General features: G+C 46.1%; 1 pseudogene; it reads left to right on the top strand.

Moving 5' to 3' along the window:
• On the top strand, nucleotides 1–25,874 carry LOC144113629 (CLIP-associating protein 1-like; annotated as a pseudogene).

Below are 25,874 nucleotides of genomic sequence, written 5' to 3'. Positions count from 1 at the left end.
ATGTGGTGCGTGAGTGGAGAGATGTGGTGAAAACAAGAACGCCAACGCCGCTAGAACGCGTGCTGTTCGTACGAAAAGAAAGAATGGATGCCAAACCTACGCATAAATTCCAACTGCGTGTACGCCAAGTCTGCAGCCGTAAGGTTACCGCTGATAAATCTGTTCTGTGCCGCATGTGTTACCTCATTATTTTGTAGTGAGCGCTACAAGATTGAAAGGATGAGTTGGCACCGAGTTCTTTTATCTTAGCCTGGCTACTAGAAAATAATTTTTGACGCCATCGGCAGCAGTGCACTTCATGTCTTGCATCAAATTGCTAATAAGAATTCGCCTACAGCACACGGGCGCCTTAGCGTTTTGTCTCCAGTGTACATTAAAGATTCCCCAGCTGGTCGAAATTATTCCGCAGCCTCCACTACGGGAGCTCTTTCTTCACTCAGTGCCTCCTTTATCCCTTTCCTTACGGCGCGGTGCAGGAGTCGGCCGATATGTGAGACAGATATTACTCGATTTCCCTTCACCAAAAACCAATTTTCGACTCGGAACCCGGTTTTTGGTGAAGGGAAATCGAGTAATATCTGTCTCACATATCGGCCGACTCCTGCACCGCGCCGTAAGGAAAGGGATAAACCAATTTTCGACTCGGAACCCGCCCCGCCGCGGTGGCTCAGTGGTTAGGGCGCTCGACTACTGATCCGGAGTTCCCGGGTTCGAACCCGACCGCGGCGGCTGCGTTTTTATGGAGGAAAAACGCTAAAGCGCCCGTGTGCTGTGCGATGTCAGTGCACGTTAAAGATCCCCAGGTGGTCCAAATTATTCCGGAGCCCTCAACTACGGCACCCCTTTCTTCCTTTCTTCTTTCACTCCCTCCTTCACCCCTTCCCTTACGGCGCGGTTCAGGTGTCCAACGATACATGAGACAGATACTGCGCCATTTCCTTTCCCCCAAAAACCAATTATAATTATATAACTCGGAACCCCGCAACGGTGACTCAGTGGGTGGGGCGCTCGGCTACTGATCCGGAGTTCCCGGGTTCGAACCCGACCGCGGCGGCTGCGTTTTTATGGAGGCAAAACGATAAGGCACCCTTGTACTGTGCGATGTCAGTGCACGCTAAAGATCCCCAGGTGGTCGAAATTATTCCGGAGCCCTCCCCCACGGCACCTCTTTCTTCCTTTTTTTTTCTTTCACTCCCTCCTTTATCCCTTCCCTTACGGCGCGGTTCCGGTGTTCAACGATATAAGAGAGATACTGCGCGATTTCCTTTCCCCAAAAAGCAAATATCTATAAACGTTGGCTACCGCCATTGTCAGCAGCAAAAAAAGATGGGCTTCTACCGCACGAGGTGGATTTAGGGTTGCTTGACGGCGGAACTTATCTCTGATCCATCAAGGCAACGGTTTGGTCGAAGACCCTTCTCCCAAGCATCTCACCCTAGATGAGCCGAGCACCATGGCGGGGAAATCTTAAAACCGGTGGGTACCCGGCGGCACTTGGAATCGAACGCAGCACCTCCCGAATGTGAGACGGATGCTCTGCCACAAGGTCGCGCTTCGGTGCTATGATCTTCGCCAAAAGGCTGAGAAATGAAAAGCCGAAAGATGGTCGTTCGGCAGCTTACAAAGTCAAGCTGTCATGTTTTTTCCTGAACACAGTTATGGCTCAGGCTGATTGTACCATTCTACATGTTTTTTCCTCATTCATTGAGACGCTCAATAAGCTTTAGGATGCGATAAATTATGAAGAGGAATGAAATATTTGTGTGAAATGTTTCTTTTCATCACTGCATTTTGTGGAAACATGTTTGTATTGTAATTTTAAATGTTTTATAATTTGAACATGGGAGAGGTCTTTGCCCTGCAGTGGGTGTAGTCAGGCTGATGATGATGATGAATGCAGTAGTTCAGTTGACTTTCAGTAATGCAAGCTCTTAAGGGGGCCAAAAATTTGGTGTGAAATGCGTACTGAAGGGAGCCCTTTTAATACGCTATGTTGACAGAACCAAAGTTGCAGTAGTGGCAGACAGTGCCATTCACTCTGGGCCGCAGGTGTATTGGTGTCCATTGCATTGTGGAAATTTCTGCCATCTGAAGGTTGATGCATATTGCCCCACACCGCATCACATGCATATTGATGCACCACATGCATATTGACGGGCTGAAGTGTTTGTTTTTGTCTTTTTCCCAAAAACCCAGGTGTTTACGCTCTTCCTGGAGGCCTTGGGCGAGCTGATTCATGTCCACAGTGCGTACTTGCATGGCTGGCTTTATATTCTACTGACTCGTCTTTTCATCAAGACGGGAACCGATCTTTTGAGCTCATTGCAGACGAAGATTCAGAAGATCATCTCCATCATTAGGTAATGACTGTCAACCCATCTAAAATTACGTGCTTGCGATTCTTGATAGCTTGTTTGTTTTAAATCAAGGCTGGAGAGGTCTGCACATCAGCAGTTTCGCGTAAGGCCTTTCAGGGAACAGGGCAGTAGAGAAAAACTGTTCTTGAGCTATTTCTCATTTTCTCATCCTCTGTTCAGCATAGACGCAAGTCAAATTATGCAGGTGCAACTGTGCAAGTCAGACTAGGCAAACTATGCGCAGTGCTTGCTGCTTCTCTCTACAGTACAGTCAGTTCCATTTCTGCGTGCCTGGAATGCTGAATACAATTTTTGTAAGCTATAATGGGCCATGGTAGTTAACTTTGGAGTGCCTGTGTTGGAATAGCTAGTGAAGCAACATCTTCAGAGCTAATTAGTAGTGTTGTATATGTTCTCTGTGTGGAAACTACATTTCTTTACATTTACTGTCGTTGGTGTTCTGTAGTTTTTTTTCTAGCTCTACTTCAATTTTTCTTTGTAGTAACAGTAGTGATACAAAAACTAAATTTCATTCTGCTTGCATGGGACTGAATTGTTGAACCAAACAACATTTTCAGCATCTGCTACCACACAAATTGATGTGTTGTGCAGTGTATAGAGCTTATACGGGAGGCAGTATTAGGAGCTCCGTCACTTGTTTAGGGCATTATGTTATGCCATGGAGTCAATATGATCGCCTTCCTCAATGATGCAAGACTGCAGAGCGATAACCACGGGGCAAGACCTAGCAGACTTAAAACAGCCGAACTGATGCGTGAAAGTATGAATTGTTCAGGAGTGCGTTGTGCTGTGTCGTATTGTGCCACCTTATTTGAGCGTTTTGTGATCTTTATACGTTTATCTTCACTGCCTGCAGGGACTGTTTTCCTCATGCTGACCAGTTTCAAGCGGTAGCGAGGTACATTACTGACCCGACACAAACTCCAAACATCAAGGTCGGCTCCATTTGTTCTTCATTGTTCATTATTTCTGCTTGCTGAATTCAAATGAATATGTTCATTTCTAACATTGCTTCCAAATAAGCTTTCTCTTTTACCCGTTCTTTACATTAACGGGGTGCTGCAGAAACTAGGCCATGTTTGCATGAATGTGAACCAACATCTGTCACTTGGACATCTTGGCCGGTACAGCAAAACCTTATTCATACCATCCCAGTTCATACCATTTCTCGGCTCATAATCTCAGTATCATGGGCAATAAAGAGCTCCCATATGGCTGCACTATTTTTCTTCCGATTAATGCGTTCCCAGATAATGCGATTTTTCGGCTACTACGGTTTTAAAAATTTCCACAAATCCAAGTCGTATTATAGGATTATAATCAACTGAACATGTGCAAAAAAAGAAAGTGGTCTGAACCTGGGGCCCACAACTGAGCTGGAATGCAGCGACGGGAACCCGCCATGGTGGTTTCTCTGCAGGGCCTTTGTGCAAAGGGTCAAAACATGAAAATATAAGAGTAGGAATGTACCAACGGGGCTTTACTGTATTTGAAACAGTGCTACAAATGTAACGCAACATCTTTTAATTCCTTGTTCAGTGCATAGTGAGCTCAACTACCATGCACCTGAGCTTTGTGAAAAGCCAGTGTCTCGGATTATTTTTGTGGAGTATGCAGGCGCACATGTATCATTGAAGTTGATGGTGTTATCAGACCACACGTCACAAATGAGATAACTTAGCATTGCCCTTCAATACCTTTGTCAGTCAGTCGAAAATGTGAGCTGGTATAGCACACCTCATAGTTTACGGCATGCACAAATTTTTGTCAAATCTGAGCGTGAAAGTTGCCTATCACGTGACAGGGTGACAGTCATACATATTTATTCATGGTGAATGACCAACTGGGGTTGAGTCACTTATAAGCATGTAGTATATTTTAACTTGCAGTTCTGAGTATGTACTTCAGCATGCCTGATTCTGCTTCTGACCTTTCTGCAGGTTAAGATTACCATTCTGCGATACCTCATGTCTCTGCTTCAAGCAATGGACCCTGGGGATATGCTGGTCAACACTCCAGAAACACAGGCCATGGTTGCAAAAATCTCTTCGTGGATCCGTGACCAGAAGAGCCCTGAACTCAAAAGGGTCAGTCTAGCTGCCGCTAAATGCCACTTTAAGTCACCCATGCAAATATTTGTGGAGGACATTGTTGCTGTTGATGGCGTGTTATTAGTGTGTTAGCATTAGAAGAATCGGTGCAAGCAGGAATGGCAAGCAGTCTGTTAATATCTAGTGGCAGGTGGCCCACCTGCCCCATTGGGCTATGAACGAACTTAGTATACTACCTGTACAAACTTAGTATACAGTAGACTCTCGTTAAGGGGAGACCCTGGTCTTAATGAAGTCAGGTAATGAAGGTGCAGTCTTCTTAGACTATTTTTTGTTGTTGCTCGCTGTCAATGGAAGCCTTTGCACATGTTTCCATATTACTGTATTATGTGCATGTCATAAATGCAGCAGCAAGCAAGAGTAATTCTTTTAACGGGCTAATGGTATTTGAGTGTTAAACTTTGTCTGTGTGAACCTTGCTGTGTTTTCAGATTATCGCAGTGCATTTGCCAAATAATTGTAAAAGTTGTATTCTTGACGTTTGTGTTGCACAGCACTCCCAAGAAGTGATCGTGCCCATTTTCAAACTGAGGCCAGCAGAACTGCACGGGTTACTCAGCACGCTTGACCCAGAGACCCAGGTGAATTGCTTTTCACTTCACTGCAAATGCTCTCTCTCTCTATGAGCAGTAGCTCTGCTGAACATCGCCTCTTTCTTGGTTATTACTTGAACCTTTCTGCTGATGTGGTGTTTGGGGGGAACATTTCTACTGATGTGGTGTTTGGGGGTGAGGGTATGCACAAGCATACTCGTGTGCATTCTGTTGGGGTACTCTGTTTTTTAAATGCTCCCGGCACACTGTTGCAGGCTTGTGGAAATTTTGCCTTTAACGCAAATAACTCTAGATGCTAGGGTGGAGTGGGTGCGTCAATTGTAAGTTTGTGCCACTAGCTGTGCTGAAAGTAATTGCACTCACTAACCTGTATCACTAGGCATGTACTGTGTGTAAGGTGACTTTGTCTGGGGTGAAACTTGGGCCAGGCTTTCTGCTTGTTCCTTTTGCGCATTATCTCTTGTTAACTCCCTTGTCCACAGGCACTCACTATGGGCCTTATTCAGACCTCCATGCGTGGACGCAGTGAAGATGGTGAGCTGCGAACAACCAGTCCCATCACATCGTCTCTCCTTTCGTCTATCAGCTGTACACCAAAGTATGCAGAGCCTAAGAAACTGCCTGCATGAGGCCATCTAGGCAAATGCACTTGCTTGTTTTAGTGATGTTTGAAATGAATTTTTTGTTAGCTCATTGGCAGCAATGGTTGTAGAATACTGTGGTGTTGAGCTGTGACAAAAAAAGTAATGCTTCAAACTTCAGCAGTGGCATAGTGGTTTGAGCATTCTTATCTCATGTGGGAGGTGCAGGGTTTGATCCCTATTGCTGCCAGGTACCCACCAATGATCGTGTATACGAGCTTTCTTGTAGCGTGATGCTTGGCTTACCTGGACTTATCTTGGAAAATGGATCTCTGACGTCACCTCGTGCAAATGAAAATACCTCGTGCTAAAGTGCTCTTTGACCAAGGCTGCCTTTGTGTTATTAAAATTAATCATCACCAAGCTGTGCGCTTCAACAGGAAATTTTGTTATCAAACGACTTTCATTAACTATTAAGGTTCGGCAGTTTCGGTAAAGCTTCAGCAGAAATTCTGGGCATAGTTTAAGAATTGATGCTAGAAAAGTAGTGCCAGAATAAGCAAATGCCCAGGCAAATCTAAAAACTGCACTGCCACCACAGCAGTAGCTTTTAGCCTTGGGGATGTGAGGCCATGGTCTCTCTGTGATCACTGGCCTTCATGTTTGTTATGCAAAGGTTCTGTTAGATTGAGACAAATGTACCTTCTTGCGGTTGATTAGCCGAGGAAGAAGAGGCAGCGGGAGCCGATCGAGCACGCCACTGCAGCGGTCGCTGGAAGAGGAAGAGGACAACACCGAGAACATGAACCCTGACGAGGTGTACAGCTCTCTGCTGCGCTGAACCACAGCCCAGATCCATCGGCTGGCTCTGGACCCTGTTCGGGGTGGGGTTGGCATGGACCTGGACTCCAGCTCCTCAGGCAGCAGTGCAGAGCTGCTGCTCCCACCACTGGGCAGTGGAGGCCTAAGGGAACAGCTGGCTCCTCAGAACTGGGAAGAACCCTGCAGCTATGGGCAGCAGCAGCGCCTGACCGGCAGCCGCGAGGCTTCGCCTGTCAAGCGCATGGGCAGCAGCGAATACGTGAGTGCACCTGTCTTGCCCAGTTGTTAGTGACACATGACATATCTTGTGGCCATAGACACTGCATCATAGAACATGTAGCAGTATTTTTTATTTGTTCATCATTTGCAACATCCATGTGCATCGATACAGCTTCATGCAAGAGTTCTCTTGTCAGCTTCTTGTGGTGACTTTTTTGCTAATCAATCCAAAACACCCTTCCATTTTCTCTGAGTGAGAATTAGGGGTGCACAAATATTCAAAGCTTGACAAGCAAATCTAATATGTTTGTTATTTAATCCGTATTCATATTATTTGCTTCAAACTTGACCTTCTTATAATATGGGCCTTTCTTTAGTCCTTTGATGTCCCAATTTAACCTTAATGTTATGTTTATTTGCCAGTAATTCATCAGTTCATGGATTTCATTTTATTGCTCATTTTGCTTGACCACATTACCGGTTGCACACTGTGTTGCTGTCGGATCAAGCAGTGTACATTTCTGTGCACGTCATGTTTTTTTGTTTACCGTATAGAGCCAGCACAGTTTTGTTTATCTTGGTTGCAAAGACCAGACATTGTTTTGAAAAAAAAACCTTTGCCTATTTATCTTTCTGCGAAATTTGTTTTCATACAGAGCAGATATGCAATGTTCCAATGTTCAGGAGCATTTTTTCCTCATAGTCTTATTTGAATCATACCCGAGAATTAATACTTGCACACCCCTAGTGAGAACACTAGTTTCTCTGCTTAATATGATGCAAGATTGCGTTTTCAATTGGATTCAAAAGACAGGCTTGATGTCACTCATGGTTTTGGAATCGTCATCAGCTAGCTTGAGCCCTTGAAAGGGCACTGCAGGATTTGGTGCTTTCTTTTTTTACATTAAGCTTCTTTCTATTGTGAGAGATTGCATTTCTGCTTTTTTAAGCTTGAAGTGCTGTTGTGTAATTTTTTTTCTAACTGTATTCATGACTCATTTCTTGCTTGTGAGCGGTGAATTTTATTTTTGCAGGATGGAGAGACTGGTCTTCCTAAGATCAGGAGAACGTCTCTAGATGGTGGTGTTGGCAAAAATGGTAAATCTATGCAGGTGTTCATGCACTTTTTTTTTGTCTTGAGATTCATTCTGACTTTGCCAGTACTGCACTGTTGCATTTTCTTGTGTTACTTTTGGCCTGTCCATTCATCTCCATGTGATGCTTGATATGAAAAAACTGTTTCTTATTACCTTGTTTTCAGAACAAGACACCCTCAACAACATTTTTGCCATCCTTCAAAACCCGAACAGCAGGTATGTCTCATCATTAAGCGAAGAAAGGCAGAAAGCTTCTTCATTAAAATACCTTGAGGTTCTCACTGTTAGCATTTATTATGCGGCTAAATTTTATAGCTTTGCTTTTGGTGATCATTGTACCTCGACACCTTTCAGCCATGCAGGGGTATCGAGGTTGGCAGGTTCTGTGCCAGGAAAATCTTGACATCTCAGTTATCTTGACATCTCACTGGCCATTCCAGGACGGAGCATCGCAAACAAGCATTATCGGAGCTCATGCCCCTCACCGAGGATGGCTCACCAGAGCTCTGGGATGAGAACTTCAGAAATGTTCTGCGTTGCCTCGTGGAAAACCTTGAAGAGCAAGTGGTAAGAGCATTGGCTGTGCCCAGTGGTTGTGGCTGCTCGCGTACAGTCGAGCCCACACATAACGGCCCCACTTAAGACGAACTTTCGCTTATAACGAAAAAGACCTGCGCCACCGTCAAAATATACATTATTTCAATGGCACAAAATCACACGTATAACGAACGTCATTAACCCCTGCTGATCGATTACAGCGAACGGACGGCACAAACCTGGCGCCGCGACGCGAGATAACCTTGCCTCCGACCCCTTTGTGCGCCCAGCGCGCGGTATGTTTCCCCGAGCCCAGTCGCAGGCGAACTGCCCACCCCAGGTCTCCTCGATTTGGCTGCACTTTCCGCACTAGTTCACAAAAGTGCCGTGTCAGTGTAGTGCCAGTTCCTGCGGCGCGAGTGTAGCCCGACACTAGTGCTGTAGGTGCAGCGGCCAAATCGAGTGCAAAAGTGCAGAAACTTTCGTCTGCTGCGGCCATGTACGTGTTGGTGTTTGTCGCGTGTTTTCACATATGCGCGAGATTGTGCTAGCTGCATTGCACGCTGTGTATTTGCTCCAAATGGCACATCTCGTGGAGCGGCTATGAACTTTGTTAATTCCAAAAGTGGTGAAGAATTTGACACCGTTCTTTCCGTTGCGTTGTTTAAAGGGGCGCAGGCCGGTCGACCGTCACTGATTCAACGGGTACTTCGAAGAGGCAACAATTAATTAGACAGGTTATTCAGACTACCGCTCGAGACGATCTTTTACATCCATACGCGTGATTCAGGCTGCTTCCGTCCAATCGAAAAGTGACTACAGTTGTCCGCCAAGAGTTGCCTGATCTATATTTGAACTCAATCGCCTTCACTTTCGGCGGACGGTGACGGCGACGTGACTGTCAGAGGCTAAGTGGCAGGCGAAGGTGTGGGCTGACGGCGACCTCAAGCCCAGTCGCTGTCGTAAGTAAGCGGAGGTACTGATGTCGCAGCGAGCCACAAACGTTGCGATCGCCCACGTATTATAAAACATCTCGCAATCTGCCTCTTATGGAAGCGCTCCATCGTGCTGCGTCTATAATATTAATTGCACACAAAAGAGAAATGGTGTAAGCAACTTGCGAGGCTGGACAGAAAGATGCGAACCCATACGCAGTACGTACTTCCGTACGTGCGCCATGCCAGCCAGTCGCTTACGCGCGTACACAGACACGCGCACACGCGCGCGCTTACACACACGTATACGCACAGTCATTTCAGCTGTTTGGTGAGGGCCCGGCGCAGATGCCGCGTCTTACACGGGTACGCGGCCGTCTCAAACATGGTCTCAACGCCGCTCACAAAACAAGCGGCCGCGGAGCCGTCTGCTACGGAGCGCGAAAAGCATCTTGCACTACTTGCACGAGAAGAGAACTCGCCGGGAGGCTAGTGCAGCAGTGCAGAAGAACTCGTGCAGCACGAGGCCAAATCGAGTGTCGAAGTGCAGGTGGCACTAGCTGCACTGTCAAATCGAGTGCGAGAGTGTCGCACTTCCTGAACTGGTGCAGAAAGTGCAGCCAAATCGAGGAGACCTCCCACTTCATGCCGCTCTCAAGCGAGCTACCCTTTCCCCGCCAACGCGCCATTTCAAGATCGCCCTCCTGCCCCTCCGCGCAACTTCACTCCCCTCTCACTCTTTTGCAAATCCATGCGTGGCCTCTGCGATCAAGCGTGCTGCCGCCGGCGCTGATCTCAGAGGTCACGCTTCGTGAAGTAAGCCTTCCGTGGGAGCCAGGAGGTGGCTGCACTGACGCTCACGGACACCCCTCATTGGTCTCTCTGCTGGCGCTGTACGTCTGTATCTTTAGCTTGAGTGCCACTTGTGCACGTTACACGTCTAGCTCGTCGCGTGCTTTTGTCACTTTTGTTGCGGTGCAGACGTTTCGTTGGCTTCGATCAAATCTCGGGGCTCTGGTTATAATTCGGGATGGCGGACGGGAACACCGTGCCCATTTCCATTGTATTCATCGGTCGAGATGATGAAAATGGCCTGGGCGGAGGTGACGGCCACTTGCATGCGGAACTGGTTCCCCCAAGGCCGGTTTCGTTGCCACAGTGTCTGATGCCCAGCCTAATGCTTTGGACAATGACCAGCCGGTCGGCGATTTGTGGCAGCGCGTCGTCAACTCCGACATGGGGGCTCATGACATTGGTTGGAATGATTTTATTTCTATTGATGACAACGCCGACTCCGCGGAACCGTGCACGGACCAGGGCATTTTCTCTGAAGTGTGGGACGAGAGTGACGTGGAGGAATCAGATGAGGATGAAACTTTGGAGCCAGCACCCATAAGCGCGCCTGTAACAAAGGGCTATAGAGAGAGCCTCAGACAACTTGTCTATGCCAAGGGCCTCGGTGAAGAGCACGCTTCTGCTATAAATAAACTGGAAACCTCCCTCGTGGGATCTGCGCTGCAAAAGCAGACGTCCATCACGGACTTCTTCGCAAAGAAAAAATTTTGTTTTGACGCGCAACTCTCTTTAAAGCTGTGGTCCACTTACTACGAACTTCGGGATATAACGAACGGATGCCACATGATGCCCATGTTCGTTATAAGCGGGCTCAACTGTATGATTTGTGTGCAGGATTTATTCATTATGTGAATGTGCTGGATTGTGGAGTCGGAAAAAGGACACAATTTTTTGCATTGCCGTGAGCACTGCTTTAGACTATTGAGTTCTCGTGCCATAATTGATGATCCAATGAAACAGGAAACAAGATGGCTGGGAATTAGCAGTTGGAATGGTAGTAGTCAGTCTTGCACATTGTATGTGCAACGAATAGGTTCGAAGCTCTGTTTCTGAAGAGTCTAATGTGAGGTTCACAAAGGGGAAAATTAAATACGGGACACGCTAGCACACACTTCCAGCTGTTTATTCATACGAGCAAGTCTCGTATTTATACACTTCACAAATAGGGTGACATGACTCCTGAAAGCCAGGAACCTAACTACGCATTATGATATGGTTACTCCCGTGGTGAAGCAAAAAAAAAAGTTAGACGTGCAAATTCTAGTTCTTCAAACTAAGCATGGAAGGTCAGCATCACGTAAGCTAAAGAAAAGAGTGGGGGAGAGGGTGAAGGCATCATAGCAGAAGCAATGTCATGCATTCATATCAAAGGCAGAGTCAAAGTGTAGCTAGAACTGCTATAGCTTAATTGATAGCGCACATTGCTTGAGATGTGGAGACCATGGGTTGGGATCTTTCCAGCGGCATCTGGTTGTTTTTTATGCCACTTTGTGTGCAATTATCTTTCACTTTGAGAAATAATAACTGCCAGTGATCAACAATACAGAAAAAATACCTTTATGCTTTCCTTGGTTTCATATATCTTTAATCTGCACCAAACACTTACTTTCTATGTCAGAATGTACTTTTGGCTGCTCCCAATGCTGCTCCAAAGTAAAACTATTCCTCTGGGTAAAACTTAAGGGGGAAAGGTGGTCTTAGAAAAAAACATTTTTGCTAATGAAGTCACAATAATGAAAGTTTCAAGACAGATGTATTTTTGCGTGCCGATTCTAAATATGTAACTTAATTTGATGCAAAACAAGTCCTTGTGCACTTGTATAATATGTTATGTAACTTTTTGCTGGGATGTTTCAATAAATGTTGCTGCAGGAAGCTTGCTTAGAGCACATGCCATTGGCTTGTCTTGACATCAAATTATGCAGTAAGGTCAAAATTATTATCCTGCGTATCATAGAAGTTGAGTTGTAGGGTTTTGAATTTGCCCCTTCACAAACGGGATGATTCGTGATTTCAAAATTCTATAACTCTTCTATAACAGGCAGGATGATAATTTTTCCCTTATTGCATAACTTGATGTTAAGAGAAACCAATGGCATGCAATTTAACAAGTTCTTTGCGGCAGAATTCCTTTTACACTTTTGGCAAAATGTTACATAACATAATGCATAAGACCACAAGGACTTGTTGTACATAAAATTAAATTATACGTTTGGAATCAGCATGCAAAAATACATGTTCTCTGAAGATTTTATAACTCTGACTTCATTAATCAAAATTTATCTCTAAGGCCCTCTTCCCCCCTTAAGACTGACTGCAGGCTATTGCCGCATCTTGTTGTCACGCCAGGCTTTCTGCAAATTTGGTACAGCAATGAAGCATATAATAATTAGTAATGTCGAAATTACTGAAGATATTTCGAATAAATTTTGTGTTTATGCATTTAGTGGACTAATTAGCATGCCAAATTTCAAAATTGACAATCTTCTCTATTCGCCCCATGTGTTCAAATGTTCACATAATCCTACTTCACCCCCCCCCCCCTCTTTTTTTATATAGCTACAACATGCATTTCTAGCGGATGCACAGCCTCCTTGCTTTGAAAAACTAGCTTTTCGACGTGTCCTCTTGTGCTTTGTTTGAGGAACTTTGGGGTGATGTTCTTTCTGAAGCCTGTAAATATGTGACTTGCTGGTTCGAATTTACAGCTGGCAGTGTGAACTGTGCGTCTTATACCTTGTGATGTTTGTTTCCTTCACTCCCTTCACATTGGGAACGTGCACCAACTTGCCCAGCAGCCTGTCATTCGAATTATGTGACTACATCGCCTCTGGACGTGCTGCTGTATGCTGCGTCCATTGTGCTCTTTGCAGGTCCCTGTAAAAGTGGCTGCTCTGCGAGCATTGGCAGAGTTGCTGAAAAGGCAGCCTCAGCACTTCCACAACTATGCTGAGCTCACCTTGATCAAGATCTTTGGAACACTGAAGCAACCAGAGAAAGAGGTTTGTTTGGACAACGACTACAATTCTTGAACACAGTGGTGCATGAGACCACCACTTCAGTACAAGCGCAACTTCAGTGCTTGAGTACAGTTCAGAGCATGACCTTGCGGCCGTGCAAGCCACAGGCCAAGTTTAAAACAATCGAGTTTTGTTACAAAGTCTCCCAATGAGTTCATTGGGCAGCAAGAAAACTTGTCATAACTGATATTCCAGGGTACACAAGCTCGAGTTAACGAGGCCTCACTATGTGTCATGTGAAGAGTTTATGTAACATCCAGTGTAAAGTTAAAGTAGCTGCGTGCATCTTAGCTGATGGATGGAAAAAGCTTGCCTTTTTATTTGTGGCAAGTCTCCAGTGCTGCTTACTGGCTACTCTCACAATGTGATGCTCAAGGCCAGGTCTTTGAGACATAAAAAGATCTGCACAAATTACGCGTGCTCGAGGCAGGACTTGAGAGAGTCTGCATGTCCCATCAGTGCCAAATGAAATGCAAACAGGATAAAAAATTACTTTCTGGAGAAAAAAAATAATCCTGTTAACACTTGCGCAGTAGCCTTCATGCCATCGAAGTGACAAACTACTGTGCTAATGTTCAGATTTGCTCATTTAAATCCTTCTTGTTTTGCTATTGCCGTTTAAGTTGTCTTGTTTATATTTTATTTGATGCCAACAGTACATACAGTTCGCATGAACTTTTCTATAGCTCAAAGAATGCACTAACTAGCCCGGCAACACATTGCAGTCAGTGTGTTGCAGTTTTATTGTGCACTTACTGTGCCTGTGCACAGGTGTGTCGTGCTGCTGAGATGTGCTACATGGAGGCTGCTGCCGCACTGCCTCCCGAGCAGACAATGCGCTTGCTGCACTCGCTCATTGGGGAGTCGGATGACCGAGATGTAGTCATTGCTGCCATCAAGGTCATGTCCAGGGTGAGTTCTGCACTTCCAGTTCCGTGGGTGACCACACAGTTGCTGTCATTGTAATGGCCCCTGTCACGTAGCAAATTCAGTGTCGTGTTCAACTAATGCCGTTTCTGTTCCAGGTTCAGTGACGTTTTCTAAAATTGAGTCATGATAGGATGTTGTTTGCGGAACTCATTTGCTATATAGTTTCTGTAGGGCATGTGTTTGCTGGCATAACAACCAAGCTCAGGCGTACACAAGCGTGTGGCATTAGGTCAAAAATCGGATGAAACGTCAGCTTTTAGCAATGTTTTTAATCAAAAATGGTTCAGACTAAAAATAAATAGCTTGGAATGTTATCAGCTCTTAAACTTGTCCTCATTCTTGCCCCTTACTCGGTGTTTCCACGGCCGCTATACATGCCGCAGTTTACCAATGTAGTTTGGTACAAGTCCGCACACTTACGTTTTCTTCAGCATGAAAAGCCCACTTTCTGTTTGGCATTAAGGGAGGAGGCTACCCTTGAACACCAACTTTTTTGATTCTTGATATATCTGAATGAAATTTTCAGGGTAGGCTCACAGCATAACCATTTGAAGAAATACCAAGTTTCATGAAGCGGTGCACACTGGTTCTAAAGTTACGAGAGAATATCAAAAAGGTTCACATAGGTCCCTTATTCCAGGCCTGGAGAATTTGAAAACAGCGCTGTCACTGTGAAATTCATTATGGTTATTGCTAGATAGGTACTGCAGGGCAAGACAAGGCCCTTTTGCTGAATTTCCTTGCTGAAAAATTTTAGCACAGCACTGAATTTAGTGTCACTAATTAGACCTTCATTAGGTAAATTTTAATTGCTTATGACAAATTTCAGATAAAATAACTAGAAAAAGTGGGCTTGTCTTGCCCTCAGAAATTTATTCAGGCACGAAATAAAAAAAAACATGGAAATATGATAAGTGGTTCCCGAAATGCAGTCAGAATGAGCAGCCACACCAGGAAAAAAGTCATTTCTAAACATGGCCCCCGAGAAAGTTTCGTCATCGCTTCAAACTTCCGTTGTGTCGCTGGCATGGCGCCAAGTCTTTCTTGAACAACAGCACGTTGTGCATCCGCCGCCTCGATCTCCTCGCGCGTCAGGAAATGCGTTTCCAAGTGAACGGCGCGCGACGCGTTGTCACGCTTCGGGGTAGATTCCAGACCGGAGCTGGAGGCCGCAATCGCCGAGGTTGAAGAGTTCGGTACACAAGGCGTGCCCGAAGCAACGCTTTCTTGCACCGAAGAAGCTGCTGGTACGTCGCTGAAAGCGGCGACGCAATCACTGTCTGGTAGCGATGTAGCAGAAGCTACGCGGCTGGAAGCATCGACACAGTGGCTGTTGGTGGCACGCTTCGCCGCACGAACCAACTTCATAGCACGCTTCCGCGCACCGAACGCGTGTAGCGTGTTTCGCTTTGTTGGATGCATCGTGACTGACCGCGCAACAGTCTGCAGGAAAATGTTCGGACGGCACGGCGAGATATCGTAAAGACGGTGACAACAGCGAACACAAACCTGGCGAAACGTGAAGAGAGCGCACAAATCACAAAGACCGCCAACAACAAGAAAAGGAAAGAGCCATGGCGGCCAGTGCAGACGATGCGCCGGCCGCCGCCGAAAGGGGACCGGCTCGTCAGCGCGTGCAGCAGCCAATAGCGGCCGCGCGACCCCATACGTTCTCGAGGAGTGCGCCCTTCGCCGAATCGCAGCCTCGCATTTCAAACGCGGGAAGCTTGAAAGGCGCTTTGAGGGCCCCAATCACAAGCGTGCCACGCTTCCACCATGCTGACGCAGCGGTCGTCAGAGGAGACAAAAAAAAGAGCAAGAGTTCACAAACAAAACAAGACCAAGATGACGGCGCTCGGTTCGCTGGCTGAGAAACGGCATGCGCTCGAAGTTGGGGTATTTTCGGCGCTTTCTCGCAGCTCAGCGGCTGCCGCGGCTTCTTCGATATTTAATTTGAAATACTTTCACGACGAATTAGGCGTTTATATTTGCAGAACAGGTTATGACACAAACTGTCAGAATATTCACTTTTCCAAAAATCGACTTTTTCGCGATTTTTCGGTTTTCAAGGGCCGCGTCCCCCCCTTAAAGGGATTATGCAATGAATAAAAAGTCGCTTGTAAATGTTTTCAGTGCTTAGAAATGATGCTAACAAGCATCATGAATTCACACCAAGAATGAGTCTTCGGAACTGAGCCGGCAATTTATTATGAATTTTTAAAAACCGTGTTTTTTAAAATTCGCGGGCCGATTGGTGTGCCCGTAGTGACCGATTTTGAGACTAAAATCGTGAAAAAAGACGTCACTGTACCCCAGGCCATCACATGCTCTCATTCGCTGGAGCCACGGCAACCACGACGTCACGGGCACACTTCCGGTAGCCGTGAAAATCGTCTGCTCGTGCCGTCGCGCGACCCTCTCGGGCAAGCGCGAGCCAGGGCATTGCCTTCGCGCATATGGTTTCAATTTTCCTCTGCCGCCTCCTTCTGTCGGGTGTTCCGGAGCCACTCGCTGTGGCTCGCCGAGTCGCTACTGTCATCGCTGGCGTTCAGCCGGTACGGCGTGAACGCATAGGGCTCGATGCCCATCGCGGCCATAAGAGCGAGCAGTCGCGCCTCGAGGTCCGGGTCCATTATTGCGAACTACAACAGACGACAAGCAAAGAAACCCGACGCGCGCCGCAATCGCGCCGCCGACGCTGCTGCTGGGGTGCTAGGAGCGACAACCGGAAGTTGCAAAAGGAACGTCAGCGGATGTCGTATTCATGGGCGGGGCCCAGTCCCGGAGCTCCTTTCTTTATATTTGTCTGGTGCCCCGCATGTACAAGTTGAGGGGGGGAGAGGAGGAGCGTAATTTTTAATCGTCTATATCTTCGGTGTTATTGATGCTAGCTTAAAAATTCTTCCGTTGGGATGACGAGTGATGAAATGCCTATCTGTCGTCTGCTTTACGTAATCTCAATTAATTTATTGCATAGTCCCTTTAAGTGCCACTTTTAGTGCTGACAGCCTCCTTCCTCTCTGCTTGCCACCCTGTCAAGCCTCCTCTTATCATACACATAGCACTGTTCCAGTCACTGTCATTGTCAGCCTTTTTTCTTTTTTTGTCATGTTACTGCATGCAGAAAAATGGCGTGAACCTTTTGTGGTCCGAAACGATTACCCACTTTGCAGCCCTTCCGGTACGGTTCACCAATTTTCTGCGCTGCGGAAGAAAACAACTGTGCAAAAACACGAACTATTTTTTTTAGGTTTCTGTACTTGTCCAAGCCTCAATGATATTTTGGCAGCATGAGGAACAGTTTGAGGTCATTTCAATGTTTAAAGTTCCTCAACCATCCATGACTAAACAAAATTCTCAGTGTCCATTTGAACCGCGAGAGTTTCCGCTTTTTCTTTCAAGGTGCAGCCCGAGACTGGCAACCACTTTGCAATCATAGAATTAAGCACACGACGAGAGCTTCCTCAAGCTTTGGATGAACACCTTGGCTTGCATTCTTTTTTGGGGCACCAGATGGTTTTTTCGGCCGCTTCCAAGATCTTGCCCTTGTTCTTGAGGAAATCTGAAACTGTTTGCTTAGAAATGCCAAACTCCTTGCCGATGTCAGCGTGCGATCAGCCGCTCGTGACTCGCTTAATAATGGCGGCTTTCTTCTCCATCATTAACCTACGGTACTGTTTTCCGCGCTTCGATGCCATCAGCGAGGACGACGAAGACGAAGTTGGGGCCATGCAGGCAAGCAAAATCCTCACGTTGCGAACAGTGGAGTTTTCTGACGAGCGTCGAACCACCTGGCCTAGCGTCGCAGAGCAGACTTGACATAATAGCACAACCACACACCAGGCTAGCCAAATATACCATGTGGACTGCACAAACGAAACGGCGCCGCGGTGCCTCCGGAAACTACAGAGGACGCGCTGGTGAACATAGCCAGCGTGGCCAGACCAAATGGGTGTTTGACGGCTAGATTCGGCTAGTTGTTCAAAGCAGTGATACGCTTCGGCTGCAGGTCAATTTCCTTCGCAAGAGCGCTGCGCGAGAAGGCAAAGGACCTTCCGAGGATTTTCCATCGCATCAAAAAGTCCGGAAAATTGGATGGCGGGGGGTTCGAGCGTCCGAAACTTCAGATGTCCTTATAATACATTGATTCTATGGGGCTCGTGGCAGTGCCGTGAAGACGTCCGAAATATCGGGCATGTCCGGAAGTTTGGGCGTCCGAAAATTTGGTCGTTGACTGTATATGAAGTGAGGCGTGCTATCCAGCCTTTCATCGCCCCTCAGATGTGCAGATAGGTCCCACATTTTAGTGTGAGCCCTGACATAACCTTTCATTTACTTGCTTCTCTTAAAATTAAGGCTTCAGAAAAGGGGCTGCGCAAATTATGCAAAGATTTTGCGAACTTGTCCTAAAAACTCTTCAAAGGTCATAATGCATAGTATATACTGTGTATTGCTGCCAACATGTCTACCTCCCCCAACTCGCGCTCCTTGCTGGCCAAAGAAAGTTTATGCCTAATATAAGACTGATACCCTCTCCCTTCTGCGTTGTTCCAGAATGTTCTAGTAACTTTGCACTCTTTATCTATAAAGTTCGCTATCAGCTTTAAATTTAGCACGGCCGACAGCAGCGGGCATTCTGTTCGACGACCGCCAAGCACGCTTGTTGCTGCGCTGCCGCCGAGTGATTCATTCCATTGTGAGTGCAAGTCAGCCCCACATAAAGTTCTGTTTAGACGTCATCTTCGCTGTCGTTCAGCTCCTCGGATTGCAGTAACCACTTCATGACACTATGCGAGGTCACAAATTACGCGTGTAGATATGGTAGTAATTGACTGGGCCGATCCGATAGTAGCCATACTCTTATCATGTACTGTGCTGGGTGCTAGGAGAAAGGCCAGGAAAGTGGGGGACATTCTTGTTTGTATTTGTGCAGCCTTTTAGCGGCATGTTGCTTTTTTGATTTAAGTTAAGAAAGGGAAGTGAGCAAGAGCAGTTTACCTATGTGCTAAGAATTTGTGTGCAAAGCCTCCGCCACAGCTGTGGCAGGTGCCTTCTGTGCACGAGTCTTTACATTGACGTTTGTTTATGCCTGCCAACATCTCTTTAGCAGTTGAACTGAAAATGCCATATGTTTGGTTTGTTGTGTCGCTTGTGCTAAGAGCAGACAACTGCTAGTCAATTTTTCTCAAAACCTTATGTGTTCTGCGTCTCTCATTTCAGCTTGGGGAGGTACATCCAAAGAGGATAATTGTGGATCTTCTGCCTCAGATGACGCCAGTTTTGCTGAAGGTAATTGTTGAAAACATTCATCTGTTTTTGTGGCTCTGTATGCTGTCTGATCGTTATGAGCTGTACCCTCTGTCAGACACGGTTAACTAGACCAGGGGTTCTCAAACCGGGTGTTGCAGAACCAAGCGGTTCCTTGGAGCGCTCTGTGGGATTCACCAAGCACCCAAGTCCATACTTGCCTCAACCCAACCTTTCCTTTACCCACTTTTTGGGACTAATCACACTGCAATTGTTGATAGCATAGTCATCATTAATGGGGGACAGGAGTTTTGGAACTTTTCCTTTATTTTTGGACTTAATGCAATGAAAATGCATTGTCTTAATCAGTTTTTATGCTGGTTTCAAATATGTAACTACTTTTATGATATGTCAATTATTTTCAACATATTAGGCATGTTCACTCCTTTGTTTGCAGAAACAATATAAAAAAACTGATCAGTAAACCATTTTATTAACATGTGGCTAGATAGCATACAGTACAAGGAAAATAACGTAGGAAGTGCTTTTTTTTATTAAAGTAAGGGAATACGTCTACGTAGTGTAGGTAGGAGCCACTGATCCGAATCATGAGAGGGAAATAACTAGAAGAATAAGAATGGAACGGAGTGCGTATGGCACTGTCTCTCAGATCATGAATGGCAATTTACCAGTATCCCTCAAGAGAAAAGTATACAACAGCTGTAGTATCTTACCGCTACTCATCTATGGGCAGAAACGTGGAGGCTAACAAAAGGATTTCAGCTTGTATTGAGGACGAGTGAGCTATGGAACGAAAAATGATACATGTAACGTTAAGAGACGGGAAGAGGGCAGATTGGATCAGGGAACAAACGTTGGTTACTGACATCCTAGTCAAAATCAAAAGGAAAAAGTGGGCTTGGGCAGGGCATGTTATGCAAAGGCAAGATAACCGCTGGAGTGGATTCCAAGAGATGGCAAGCGTAGCAGGGGGCGGCAGAAAGTTAGATAGGCGGATGAGATTAAAAAGTTTGCGGGGTTATAGTATGTGCAGGCGGCAAAGGACAGTGTTAATTAGAGAGGGACATGGGAGAGGCCTTCACCCTGCAGTGGGCGCAGTCAGGCTGATGGTGATGATGCGGCCTTGGTCATTCTCTGCTTAATGTTTATATAGATCTTGCGGAGCCCTCACACCACTCCTGGCACCGTGGTGCAGCGGTTAAGCGATGCACCACTGCACTGCAATGGCAGGCGCTGTCACCGGTGGGGCTTGTGCGACCCAGATTGCTCTTGCCAAGTATCCTCTAGCGACTATTCATTAATTTAACTGCCACCCCCCATGGTTTGCTCACAATCCGGTAGGTAGGTTGTGATAACATTCGCTCACGGTCAGTGACACTGACGACACTGGATTTCCTGCGACACAAGCTCCTTAACGCTCTCGCGTTAAAAGTGCAGCCCTTACATGCATGCATACGGTAATTACTTATGTGCTCGTACTTCGATGTTATCACCCAGTGACTAAGACAATCACAAGAGAAGGCCACAAGCATTCTGCAGTGGTTTATTATCTGCAGAAGTAGCTGTTTTGTCTACGTGACACATTATGGTGTCCCTGAAAACAGTGCATGCTTTCTACTGGAGGCGCGTGTTTTCTCGCATTTGTGCTCGCATTGCATTGGGAAATGAACTTGCCTCATATCCCGCCATAAATTCGCCTAGCAACTAAGTTGGAGGCAGAGGCGGCATTCGTCTGCAGTCAGCACTGCACCAAAAACGTATGACACAGTGTAGTAGCAAGGATTGAAGCCTTGTGGCACACTAGGAGAGGCTTTCTTATTAGTTGCATTGCAACATGCAGGTTATGCAAACTGCTGGCTGACTGCCCTTTTCCAAAGTTTTGAGTTTCTTGGTTGGAGCGGCACGAGCAGGAAAGCCCACCGCACGCAGCGCAACATGCAAGATTCATACGTTGTGCGGCCCGCCATACTCAGTGCAGGCAAATGTCCACACGCTCACGCCCTTGCCCTGGCCAATAGGTTGGAGGCCCTTTACGCAATACTTGCATTTGAGGAGACCTTCACTGATCTCTTGCAGTTAGCCGGCCCACTAAGTATTAGTTGAAGTTGTAATGCCCTGATTGTGCCTTTGTCTCCTTCGAGCACGCACACACACACAGTTTGCGAGCGATGGTATTGTATCTGCGGAGTTGCAGATAACTGCCACTATTTGTTAATATGTTAATTACGAGCGAAAGTGGTGGTCAAAATTTTTAGATAACGTCATTTATTACTGAATGTTCTATACCTGATGTCTGTTACAAGAGGGGTGTGCTTAATGGGAGAGAGGGCAGCCAACCTAGTATGTGAAACGTTTTATTTCCCGATTGTTCATTACAGCTGTGCCTATTAGCGGGGTTCAGCTGTATTATTATTCAATTTGTTCTGTCGAATCTTTGCCCTTTTTCTTCATTTTCATTCCTCTCTCATCTCAATTACAGGCGTACGATCACAATGAAAGTTCTGTTCGGAAGGCGGCAGTATTCTGCATGGTGGCGCTGCATGGCGTGGTTGGCTCTGAATTGATGAGGCCACACTTGGCTTCCCTTACGGGAGGCAAGGTAGGCTCGGAGCTCTTCTGTTCCTGGATTTTTTCAAGATCAGCTAAATTAACGTTACACAGCTTTAGGCTCTCTTGATGTGATAGTGTTGTTTCTGTTTTAAGAATGGACTGTGTCTCTGCCTTTGGAGCATCTACTGTGTTTACCTGAATGTCGCTGACAATGAATGTAGTAACATGACAGATAAGACTGCAATATACTGAAAGTCAATACACTAGAAGTTTTATGAACGTTTGTGAATAGAAGTAGCTCGGAAATTGGAATTTCTATCTCCAGTCTTCATAGAACGGTAGCCAAGGTATTCTTCAGCCACCTTCGAGCTTTAACGAAATTTGTTACCACCGTTACTGTGCAAAGGTTTCACGCGTCCCTTTATCAAGAGAACCACAGAAAAGATTCTCAGAGAAGGCCAGTGCAAAGATAAGTGCGGAGTCTCGCCATGCTATCACTACGTCAACCATGTGCCTTGTAGGACTTGTAAACGCTCTCAGTTGCCCAACCGAGCAATGGGGCATGCCTCCCAAATGTTGCTAGTGATTGTCCTTGGCAGCATTTATGGAACCTGTCAAAAAATTGTGCGGCTTCTTGCAGAGTTTCATGCGGCTGAAAAATGTGTCAAATACTGAGGAAAGCACAAAGAAAGCCTTAACATGTGTAGTAGCAGCAGCAAGCTTTCCATGCACCTGCAGAGTATTACTGCTGTTAACATACAATATCGACAAAAATGCAGGCGTTGAGTGTCTGTAAAACTTGAATAGAACATAGTGAAGGCTTTTAGATCTCACATGTTCTAATGAGCATTCCTCAGAACATTGGTGCCGTAAGGTTTCTTCGATTTGGCTGCACTCGCTGCACTAGTTCTGTGGAGTTACGCGGCAGTGCCGACAGTGTGCAGCGTCAGTTCAAGTGCAGCTTCGGAGTGGCTGCTTCCAAAACGAATGGTCGAGTGCAGGCCTGGTCATCTGCTAGCCTTGGTGTCGCTACCAAATTACAGCCATCTGTGTGCGAGCGACATCAAAGCGTGCCAGAATCCCAAACCACGTTTAGTATTTCTCAAGCAGGAAATCTCAAGGAAGGGTCGCCATTAACCAGCCCCAGGAAATAGTCATTTCATAAAAAAAAGAGTGTCATTGCATGTATACACGCAGACGATTTACGAATATGCGCTGAAATGCCGCCCATGAGGCTCGACTTGACTGCTTAGGTTTACGATTATGACGCCATGAACAGTTCTTCACCTCGTTTGAAGAAAGAACTGCCACCGTTTCATTTAGAGACTACTGTCATATCTTCGCTTCTCCTACCTACACATGGGCGCCGCCATATTGCTGCACTGCAGCTGCACTTCCACTTCGGAGAGTGCAAGCCAGCCAAGAACCCGTGCTGCACTAGTCTGGCACTTTTGCAAAACAAAGACTGAAGTGCAGCAGGCACACACTGCACTGGCAAAATGAATGCGGCACTCCTTCAACTGCTGCAGGAAGTGCAGCCAAATCAGAGAGACCTCTAGTGTGCTATTTCCAGTGACAAGTTTCTCGCCATGCTGCTGCTGCTTTGATATATGTGATGCGCTATGCCAGTCACTTTACTTGAGTGTTAATGGCTTGGAGCTTCCATTGTGTGACCAACAGAACTTTTCTTTTTTGCTTCCTTTTCTTTTTCGCTTCCCAAAGTTAGAGGTTGAACTTTAGAATGGCATAACCTTCACAGCTGTCTGTACACAAGATTCAGTTATGGTAGGGAGTGACTTTTTACTTCTACTATCAGTAGAAAGAAAATTGTTACGTTTGGATAAAAAGGCTAAATGTTAATTTTTCTAGTAGCATTGCATACTGTTATGATGGTGCATACTAAGCTCCTTAGGTGTGCAAGAACATCTGTGCAGGCCTGGCTGTTAGCTAAGATATTCATAGGCAGAGGGTTTTTTTTGGGGGGGTGGGGGGTGGGGGGGCAGACAAGTGTCATTTTGGAAGCAATTTGGGCATCGACATGCATTACAACCTTCGATAAAATAAGCAGACCATTCCATCACCACCTCCTTGAAATCTTCACTGCATCTATTCGTCTCCTGCGCAAAATTCAGTTTAACATCCTTTATACATTGGCTAGAGCGTATCTGTACTGTTGGCGGTTCACACCTTGATGTTCCAATTGCCCAGAGCACTGTCAGTCTTTCTTACTGTCGCCTTGAATGCCCATTAGCCATAGTCGCCACATTACCCGTACCAGCCACTCCTTCTTGGAGTGTGTTTTGCTTGCCTCAAACCAGTTGTGAAACCAGCTGGCCCTCGTGAGGCAAGCCCGCTTCCATCATAATAGCTAACACACTAGCTGCCTCCGGACTTGGCGTATTACACAGAGAAAATTGATGGCACTAGGAAATAAAGCAGCCACAAACATAATGCGACGGAGGAGTTTTGAGGACTCACAAAAAAGAAAAAAATTCTATTATACCAAAGTAGAAGCTTAGAACAGCGCGAACAGGACACCGACAAAGAAGGAAACGAAGAAGACGAAGAATTTACTATTAGTATAACTAAATCACAGGCTGTTCAAACAAACTTCAGCTGAGGCCCCGAGGACTTGAAAAAAAAATCTGCAACGGATATGTCTATATTATTTGAGAGGCAACACTTCAGAAATAAGCACAACATCATCAGCCACAGCAAAGGCTCCGACGTGGTAACGCACACAGTTTTTGACGCAGTAGCGGCCACAGTCATCGCCGTGCCACTGCTGCTATGCCAGTCTTATGTCCTATACCCGTTCACCCTTCTTTCCATTCCCTGTTCCACTCCACTCTTTCAGTGACTAGTCTTTCTTTTAACAGCCTATGCCGGCTTCTTTCAGTGTTCACAGCCAGCCTCTACTTTTCTTGTGCATGCTGTGTGGCCTTAGGGTCAACCAAAAGCTTGCTTCCCCTTGCAGCTCTCGAGTGCAGTGGTGAAGGATACTGTAGCTATCTTAAGGAGCAGCAAGGAAAAAGTTTGCGTTATATTCGTACCTTGGTTCTGAATATAACGCAAGATGCATTCTGAAAGCGACAAATTTGTAAAAAAAAATCTTGCCTTGTATTCGTGTAAATTCAGTATGTTTTTTTTTCAAATTAAGGGGGATAAGTGCTAACTTTTGGGCAGCGTTTGAATGGTAGGAGCCCAGACCCTGGTTTATTTGACCTGTCCTGTTAATCTGTTCTTTATCAGTAGTAAAGGCCTGCTTTCTTTTCCTTCTCTCTTGCCGCAGTTGAAGCTTCTCAACTTTTATATCCAGAGAGCACAGGGCAACAGGAGCGGAAGCACCCCAGGCTCCCCTTCGAACACGGCGTCTTCCTCAAGCAATCCCTGATGACATGAAACATCGCCTAACAAATCCACGCTCCCCGCTTTACTGGTTAACTACCACGGCTGTGACCCTGTGCTGAGCATCACTTGCTCTTTCGGTGGAAATGTCCATGGCCTCAGGCACCTACTTTTTTTTTTCTTCTTTATTAGACTCCAGCATGTGTTCTGTCTTTGCTGCAGTGCGCGTCTTCATGGCATGCCTGCGAGAGAGCAGTGCTCCACCTCCACGTGAACACATTGACTGCTTTCAGGGATTTCATTGTTGCCCTTTGTGTGTGCATGCATGCTTGTACCTTCATCACGCTCCCAGCGCCTGTGAAAGCTCGCTGGCCGGTAACAGGAGTATTGATTTGCACAAGTGGGACGACGATCCAGACTGGCGACGACCACTCGCAACAAAAGTACATGCTTGTATGTGAGATGTGTTCCAGCTGATTATGCTTGCACTCTTGCTTTCCCTTATTGACTGAGGTGTTAAAAAGAGCAAGATATTGTCATTTCTTCAAAAGAGATATCTGCTCCTTTCCTGGTTAACAAGTTTTGCAATCTTGGACAGTGAGTCACATGGGTCTGCTGCATGGCAAAGACAGGTCTGATAACATTGTGTTCATGCTGACTATGTGACAA

This window comes from Amblyomma americanum, chromosome 1, assembly GCF_052857255.1.
Source record: "Amblyomma americanum isolate KBUSLIRL-KWMA chromosome 1, ASM5285725v1, whole genome shotgun sequence".
NCBI classification, from domain to species: domain Eukaryota; kingdom Metazoa; phylum Arthropoda; class Arachnida; order Ixodida; family Ixodidae; genus Amblyomma; species Amblyomma americanum.
Note: the sequence above shows the minus strand (reverse complement) of the source record. Positions and strands in the feature narration are given on the sequence as shown.